The sequence below is a fragment of the Camellia sinensis genome, chromosome 5 (genome assembly GCF_055761805.1).
Source record: "Camellia sinensis isolate YWXY chromosome 5, ASM5576180v1, whole genome shotgun sequence".
NCBI lineage: Eukaryota > Viridiplantae > Streptophyta > Magnoliopsida > Ericales > Theaceae > Camellia > Camellia sinensis.
The window spans coordinates 161,913,407-161,922,438 of NC_138965.1; the positions used below are offsets into that span (position 1 = coordinate 161,913,407).

The window sequence follows — 9,032 nt, forward strand, 5'->3', positions numbered from 1 at the left end:
TGTTCGCCATAGACGGCGATCAGATGAGCTGGGAAGACAAGGTTTTGTCTATCAAGTTCCCACAGACGGCGCCAATTATACGGAGAGCAAATGTTCCGGCGAGCCTGTACTCCTTTCTTCCAAGCTCCCTGTCTGTCCAATCGACCTACGAACACAACGAAGGTAAGCTACCCGGCGGTGTGTGGTCGGAAAACCCCTCCGACGGTCAAGTTAGCACACACTCAGGGATAGAGAGAGAGAGAGAGAGAGAAAGAGAGAGAGAGTTGAATCTCTAAGTGTATCTCACCAAATGATCATCTGCCTCAGCATGGGGGTTGCAGACACGCTTATATACCTTCTGCGCCCCAAATCTACTCTCATTAGTCTCTTAACACGTGGTGCTGCTATCCCATCTGTCGGCACAAATCCAGCAATCACCACCTAACCAAACTATCAGGATATCTTGGCGGAGCCTGACAGACCGGCGGAATCACCTCGGCCTCACACGGCCGTTCTACGCCGCATGCCCGAATGCTCACTAGCCGAGCTCCATGCCGACCAAACTCAATTACATTCCAGCAGAGCCGAGCTCAAAATAGGTCACGCGGGTAGAGCAAAAGCCTTCCTGCCGAGCTAAAGGCGCGAGCCTTCCTGCCGAGCAATGCAAGTAGCACGGTTCCCACCTGTGCAAGTTCAAGTAGCTCGGTCTTAGGCTTTAGCCGAGCAACCCCATCTCCGTGCAAGCCCAAAGCTATCCTGGCCCAAACGCGCTTAGCCTTCAACTTGCCCGGCCCTTACCATGGCCCATTTCCAATTCATAAAATCTCCCTCTCAGGAGGGATAGAAGGCAAACCTTCGCGCCTCCCACCCCCCTCTGGGGTTTGTCCGTCGATAGCAGATTGCGACAAATCTTCATCATGCGCCATTGCTTCTAATTAGAGAGAAAAAACTCGATCAAGGTTTTGTTCTTTCTGGAATTCCCACAGACGGCGCCAATTGTACGAACACGAAATAATGTTCTCGTATAATCTTGTTGATCAAGTCTATGCTCCTCCAAACGTCGTCGCTTTACTCCTTAAAAATACAAACGTGAGTTAGCCGGCGGGTATGTACCGGATACCTCTCCGATGCCTAAGTCAGCAAAATAAACAAATAGACAAAAGTTCTATGTATTCGGGAATCAAAGTTGCGTTACCTTCCCATAAGTTCTGTTGTGAGCTTTTATAACTTTTGTCTGGCATAATCCTAGTAGGACTCTTATTCCTCTATGTAGAGTCTTCCTAGGAATTACACTCCTGAAAGATAATGCTTATCCTTCAACACCCTCCTCACTGTTTAAACCAAGTGAGATGGTTTTACCTCAGTGGGATGACAATATAACCAGGCTAGCCTTTGTCATACTTAATCCAACGCCTTTACTGTAGCACATAGCTTGGTACCTCAGTTTTGTCTGTCAAAACCAAGCTATCTACATCAAGCTTTGACCGAGCTAACAAATAGCAAAGTCCACCATAAGAAGCCAAAATACCTTGGCTCCGAATACTACGACCGAGCTAATTATCACCACTCTGACCGTGGTAACTGCAACCATGCTTGGACGAGCTAACACTAAGGTCCATTTGCAAAGCCCTTTTTACCACAGCCCATAGAACGGCCCATCATTACACCTTGGCCTAGCTCGGCCCTAATGCATATAAAAACTCCCTCTCAATTTCTATGAACCCAAATACCCCACAGAACTTTGATTGCTTCTATAAAAGCACTCTTATCAAGCGCATTATGAAACCAAAAATCAATCAAATCCTCTATCCATAATTCTTGCCCGATGTCAAAATTAAGACCCAGCTTTGATCCAAACCATATCCTTTTGGAAAGCGAACACTGGAAACACAAATGTTCCAATGTTTCATCATGTTCTTTACACCATGGGCAAACTGAGTCTACCTTAACTCCTCGTTTCCAAATAGCTACCTTAATTGGCACAATATGAGGACTTGACGTTGGTAGGTTTCACAATATTCTTTTACTTTTCTAAATGTCTTTTCATAAAAAAAATTAAAAAAATAATTAAATATTTTTCAAAATGGCTATAAGACTTTGTTTGGGATGATAAATTTTTAGCTAAAAGTTACTCTGAGTTTTGATATTACTTTCTCTATTTTTTTTAAGGTAAACTACTAATAGGTTTTAATAGTTAAACTTAATTTTCATCCAATCCTATTGAAAATAAGTTCTAGTAAATTGTTGCTAAAAATAATTTTTTGTGACTATTTCTTACATATGTCACTAAAAATTCACAATTAATGACTTTTTTTTGTCACAATTTCTATAAATTATCACTAAAATTTACATTTAGTGACGCTTTCCTGTGACTAATTTTTCAAACTTTCGTTGAAAGTTGAAAATTAGTGACTTTTATTGTGACGATTTTTTTAAACTAACGCTAAAACTTATAATTAGTGACATTTTTTATGACAATTTTCAAACTATTTCTAAAAATTAACAATTAGTGACTTTTTTTAATAATGTTTGATGAAAAACGCTATTAATTATTAGGGCAAATTACATATACCCCTTCGAGGTTTAGCAAAATTACATATATCCCCCTGAGGTTTGAAAAATTACATATACCTTCCTGAAGGTACTATTTGCATAACAAATTAGGGAGCAAATTGTTATGAAAATATAAATCTCAGGGGGCAATTTGTTATGAAAATATAAACCTCAGGAGGGTATCTGTAATTTTCGAAACCTCAGGGGGTATCTATAATTTAGCTAAACCTCAAGGGAGGTATATGTAATCTGCCCTAATTATTATATGACCTATTAAACAATAGGACCTACATGCAAGTCCTCTCTTTTTTTTCTTTTTTCTTTTTTCTTTTTTTTGAACGGCAAAAGTTAGTTATTAGTTATTAAATTAGACTTGTGGGAGTTAATCTGTCCACTCTTGCATAGCACCAAATGTTTGCTTCCTAATTCAACTCACTCTTAGGAAAAGTTGAACCCATGACTTCCCTATTGGGACTAAACCATTAAGAGAATTATCGTGGTCAACTAGACTAGGCTAGGTCTAGTTGGTTATCACTCTCTTTATTTTTTTATACATCTTTTCATAAAAATTTAAGAAACCAACTAAATTTAAACATCAACAAAATGTGGGAATGCTTATTCCTTATTTCAACATAAGAAATAACCCTTTCATTCCATTATGGAATTACCATAAAATTTTATTTTATTTTTGATACTTAATGAATAAAAATTATTGTCATTTAGCTACCATCATTATTTCCTTCTACTATAACCCTTCCACTGTCGCTACCACCCTATTGTCACCACAACCACCACCACCTTCACATCTACCACACCACCATACTATCACCACTGTATTACCAATGTCACCACTACAACCACCATTACCACCACAACTACTACCACCACATCCACAACTATAAAACCACCACTATCACCATCGTTGAAAGTATTACCCTACTACCTCTGTTCCTACTACCACTATTGCCTCTATCGCCACAACTACTACCTCACTACCACTTTCACAAACATTACATCATCATCATTGCGAGAATCACCACTCTACTACCATTGCTCGTCAACGTCGCCACCACCACTATCGCAACCACAGCTACCACAATACCACCTTACCACCACCACTAATTCCATAACAACCGACCACCACCATTATACTACCACTGTTATCACCAACCAATGCCACCACTATCATGACTCACACCATCACTTCCATAATTATCAATATTATTATAATCTATATAAAATTTTAATTTATTTGTTACTAACTTGTGAAAAAACATAATACTAATAAAATTTTATTTTATGTCATTAGTTTAATAAATATAACTAAATATAATTAAAACTATGATCATATTCCATATCGAGAACTAAACAATGAAATGGAAGTAAATATTCTACCCCATTCAATATTTTATTACATTCTTACTCTTGGACTACTTCTATTTCATTTCCTTTCAACTAAACAATGAAATATAAATAAATATTTTACTCCATTCAATGGCTGTGATTGGTGACAATTTGTTTTGGGTTTTTTTAAAATTTTTTCACTAAAAGAAAAAAAAATTTGTAAAATTAAAAAAAAAACAAATCCAAACAAAATATCACATCAAACCATATAATCATTTCATTTTTTCTCTCACAAATATCACATCCAACCACAAAAAAACCTAACTATCTTTCCAAACACAAAAAAAAATTTCTCTAATAATATCCTACAACTAAAAAAACCTACATAGGCTCTGTTTGGCAAGAGCTAAACGGGACTTTTTTGGCTATTTTAGCCACAAAAGACAAAATAGGCTATTTTAGTCACAAAAAACAAAATATCACATCCAACCCATAATCATTACATTATTCTCTCACAAAACAAGCCAAAAAAGTCAAAAAGTCAAAAAGCCCTTCCCAAACCAAACTTTTTAACCCAGACTAAAATAGTCAAAAAAATCAAAAAGCCAAAAAATTAAAAAGTCAACCCACTTTCTAAACGGAGGCATAAAAACCCACTTTCCAAACGCCCACAATATTTTATTACATGCTCACCCTCGGACTATTTTCATTTCATTTCTTTTTTTTGTCGATTGAAAAGAAATAAAGGCAGAGTACCGTAGGAAAAATGTTATAAGTTAAAAGTGTAATTCTTGCCAAATAATGGAGTCAGGTTTTTTTGATTTGGAAAATGTCTCGTAACTCAAATTTTGAGGCTCAAAAGTGGCTCAAATGGCCAAAACGACGTCGTTTTGACCATTTTTATGTTGTTCTGTACTTAAAGCGACGTCGTTTTGGCCATTTGAGTCACTTTTGAGCCACAAAATTTGAGCTACGTAGCATTGTCGTTTTGATTTTTATCTAGTTACAGTAGTTCTCATGTGATGAACGGACAGGATAGATCAGACAATCTAACGGTTGAGATTTCGTTTCACAGCCAAACCCCTAAAATCACACCACAGGTATTTCCAATCCATTGTTGTACTAACAGTAGAAGACTACCCTGACAATGGTGCTGTTTGGTGTAGCTGGTAAAATAGATTATAGATTGTAGCTTAACAGATTATAGATTACGACTTTAATCAGAAGCTGTTAATCTGTTTGGTATAACTATTGGATTATAGATTTAAGTTGCTGAGTGGTGTTTGTTAAATAAACTGTGAAGTAGCTTTTTCAATTAATTTTTATTTTTTATTATTCACTATTTGTCTACATTTCTTATAAAAAATAATATTTCTTATAAAAAATAATAATAATATTTTATAATCCATTTGGGTCTTTTTTTATTTTTAAAAAAATAAAAAATAAAAAAATTTAAGAGTATAACCGTGAATTAACATGTCTACAGCAGAAGCTGATAATCAGAAGCAAGGGGTGGGCAGCTTCTCAGAATCGGCTTTTTTGACTTAAAATAAATTATTAGAATCAGAAGCTGTTTGAAATAAGTTTAACCAAACAGTCCAAAATAACTTTTTAAAAGTTAGAAGCCATAAGTTGGCTCAAAAAAGCCCCACCAAACACCCCCAATGGCGAGCGGTGGCGGTGGGGTGTTCCACACCCACTGCGCAAGGTAGCATCGGCCGCAGCTATACTCGTCGGCGGAGCTCTCACTCTCTCTCTAGCTACCTCTGCCACCATTCGAACCCTACAAGCAATCGTCAATGCCAAACAGGTAACTATACTCTTCTCTCTCTCTCTCTCTCTCTCTATATATATATATATATAAGTGTTTATAGTATGTAAGAATTGTAATAGAACAGTAAATTTGTTGAGTCTTGAGTTTTGGGGTTTTGGTTTGTGCAGAAGAAATTTGCATTGGCATGTGGAGTGTGCAAGGAAAAAGGGTTTTACATTTGCAAATTGTGCAAAGGGAAATCAACAATACATTGGTCACCTCTGTATGATCCTCTTGTTATAAACCCTTGTCTTTGCCCAACTTGTGATGGAAACAGGTCACTCACTTTACTCATTTCTTCTTTTCTGTACTTTTTTTTATAAAAAAAAAAAAAAAAAAAAAAAAAATGGTTGATTTCATTTTTATCCTCTAAAACATTGCGATTTTTTTTTTAATTTCATTCATAAACTATCAATTCTATCGTAAAGTTTATCATTTCAGTTCATATGATTCGATTGGAGATAGTATGTCCAAAATAGTAATGATGGAAACCTAATCTAATGGGCAAAAAGATAATTTTATAATTTAGACATCTAAATCATAGAACGAAACACCCACCTTTTTTACTCACACTATGTTAGACAATTTTATACCTTACAATCAAACACCCATATTCTTCTTCACCCCTCATTTCAAAATGATGAATACAGAAATGATTGTTTGATTGTACAGTTTAAGTTGTTCAAATTTTGAAGTGATCTTTTCGCTTATTAAATAAGGGTTTTAACGGTTACTGATTCGGACAACTATTTTCAATTGGGCCACATTAGTTGAAATTAGAAACTTAGGGGCTAAATAAATAAAAATTAATACTCTTAGGATGAAATGGAAAAAATGACAATAGTTTAGAAGATAAAAATAAAATTAACTCTTTTTTTTTTGCCTCTTCTTTTTTTTTTTTTTTCCTTCTTCTTTCGCCTCCAATGGTTCTTTTAAACCTTGCACAATTTCTTGAAACCAAATTGTTCATGCTGACTAGAATTATATGGATTGAAATTTGTGATCTTAATTATAGGGTACAATGCTGTCTCAACTGTTTGGGAAAAGGTTATTACTACAATTAAGAGGTAAAGGATTAGATTTACAATTGTTTCTGTTTTATTTCTTTTAGCAGAGTTGTTTTCTATATGAATTCGATCGTGGTATCTATTTATTACAATTGTATGTGAAGTTGTACAACTTTTGAATCCATCATTACTGTAGATTCTCTTCGATGATTACATGTAGCTAAATTGTGAAATTATTGCCAATTTGTGTAGCCATCAAATATAAGAGGAATGCTCAACCACGTTAGACCTATTTGTGTGTGTCCAAAAATAAAAATATCTTGTTGAAGAGTAGTGAATTGGAGGGTCACATTGTAAGCATAAGATGTTTGATGTAATTTTCATTTGAATACTCATGTTGATGTATAAATTTGTTGTGCAAGGGACAGGTCCTTGTCTGACAAAATTAAATTTAAGGGTCAATGTGCTCAATAGTTTTGGATATCTTAACGATTTCGTAATGTTCATAGTGGATAATTTTAATCATACATACCTAAACTATGTATTACATGCACGCGCGCGCGCACACATACACACACAAAAAAAAACTATGTGAAATTGTATTTGCTTGAGATCATGGCAAGTTACATATAGATTCATGGATGAAGGTTGCAGTGGGGGTGCTTGGTTGGAATCTGTTAAGCTCATTCGTGTTCTGTAGACACCGAGCTTCATAAGATTACGAAACCATGCATCTAATCTTTTGTAGGCAAAGGAAACACAGTTTATTAATCGAAATTTGACTTGAAGCAAACTGACCTCAAGGTCCTCAATGTGAGTTGTTTGATTTTGTATTTAGGAAGTTGTGAAATTTGTTGTTTTGGTTCTACAATGAGTAGGTATGAAACGAAGTTGAGATGAGATTCACTGCACCCCCAGTTTGAAGCTTAACATTGATGTAAATGATCATTCAAGCAACAATTTTCTGTTTGTCAAGTTTTGATATGTACTACTGGTATCAAAGTGAACTTGCAAAAGTAATCTTTAGGGGATCCATTAAATGCCTTGTTGAGTGATGAGTATTATGCTGTAAACGTTCGATTAGTGTCTTCATAGCACATGACATGCTACCAGGGCTGCATTGATTATGTTAATGTATTCAAACAATGTTGGGGCTTTGATAGATGACCATCGAAAAATGTGTAGCTAAAATGTCAAAAAATAAGTTTATCTAGATGGTCATGTCATGCTTGAGAAGGATTCATCAATTGCAAAATGAGGACAACAAGATCAAATAACATGGATAAAATAAAGTAAACATAGCAAGGAAAATATCTTCAGAGGCAAAATCTGTGATCTAGAAATTGGATTGATATAGAATTGCTTCAATATAATTGGAAACAAACTTGTCTGTGCTTTGTATTGCATACCTTATGCAACTAGAGATGAGTATAATTTTGTACATACACGTGGTTGTGCACTAGGCGTAAACCAAATGAAATTCAAGGTATCCGTTGACAAAGTCATTTCTTTATATCTCTATTTTCTCTAGTAGATGGTTCGTTCAAAGTGCTAATACATATCATGATACTTGACAGACGGATAGGAATGGCCCAGCAGCATTCTTGACAGCCCCTATGTTATCAGTAATGAACCTTTTGAAGTTTTGTGTTATTGAGTGTTGATGGGAGGCTTGAATTTCTCTCTATACTTGCTTAATTGGTGTTTGGTAGGGTTGTTTCAATGTACCATCCAAGAATATGATAATTGGGAGGCTAGGCTATATTGTGCTTTGCAAAGAGAAGAAAATGAGAAACTGGCTCAAGAACCACAGAAATCATCACGTGGGACAATGGTTGTAAATTCAATTATCCTTGGTTGATTAATTGTTTTGCCACTTTGCATATTTGATCGTGGCCTTGACCATCTCTAGGGCCAGAATTGCTTTGAAACAACAAAGGTTGTGGATTGTGTTGTATAGAACATTTTGATGTTAATTATGTGCAATTAAAAGTTTGGTCCATAGAAGTTTAAATCGTCCATTTAATTTTGTTGCCAATTTTTTAGAAATGTATATTTTTTGATAAATATATTCAGGATTGTTGCCAAACACCAAATGTGATTCTTTTCATATTGTATCCAATTTTGAGAATACCATCCAGTATTGATTTTAACAGGAGTAATGTCCTAGATTATGGTTTGCTCCGTTGTGATCAAGATGTCACAGGTTCAAAACACAAAATAGTCTCGTCGCGCACGCGAAAGGGTGTGTACAGATATAGCTCTCTCTAAATCTTGTAGTGATGGAGTCTCGTGCAGGAAGATTATTTTTTACTTTTTTTTTTTTTTTGGGTTGA

General features: G+C 35.4%; 1 protein-coding gene across 4 annotated transcripts in view; it reads left to right on the top strand.

Annotated features, from left to right (window-relative positions):
• The window catches only part of LOC114276085 (plastid transcriptionally active protein), a 302,545-nt gene extending 293,830 nt beyond the window's left edge, over window positions 1–8,715 (top strand). For all 4 annotated transcript variants that reach the window (XM_082870297.1, XM_082870299.1, XM_082870301.1 and 1 more), the window contains exon 5: window positions 8,274–8,715. The gene's annotated coding sequence lies outside the window, so the exon portion shown is untranslated. The remainder of the gene's footprint in view (window positions 1–8,273) is intronic.
• Window positions 8,716–9,032: the final 317 nt, after the last annotated feature.